The sequence below is a fragment of the Odocoileus virginianus genome, chromosome 34, assembly GCF_023699985.2.
Source record: "Odocoileus virginianus isolate 20LAN1187 ecotype Illinois chromosome 34, Ovbor_1.2, whole genome shotgun sequence".
NCBI lineage: Eukaryota > Metazoa > Chordata > Mammalia > Artiodactyla > Cervidae > Odocoileus > Odocoileus virginianus.
This window is the reverse complement of record NC_069707.1, coordinates 2,196,526-2,196,814: the sequence shown is the minus strand read 5'-3', so window position 1 is coordinate 2,196,814 and position 289 is coordinate 2,196,526.

The window sequence follows — 289 nt, the reverse complement described above, 5'->3', positions numbered from 1 at the left end:
GCACCTTGGGAAGCCACTGGGGGACCCAGGACTTCAGCCCTTCTTCCACAGCAGCGACCCTCAGGCGTGCACCTGACTCCTTCCAAACGCCGCCATCTCCTCCTGCCTCCCGGCTGAACACCACTTTCCACCGGTGGCCCCCCAAGCCTCCGGCCTCTGGGGACCGCGACGCACAGCCCACCTCAGGGCGCCCGAGGCCCCGCCCACCCCGCGGTGCCCGAGGCCCCGCCCACCCCGCGGTGCCCGAGGCCCCGCCCCGGCGTGACGGCGGGCTGCGCGCCGGCGCCGG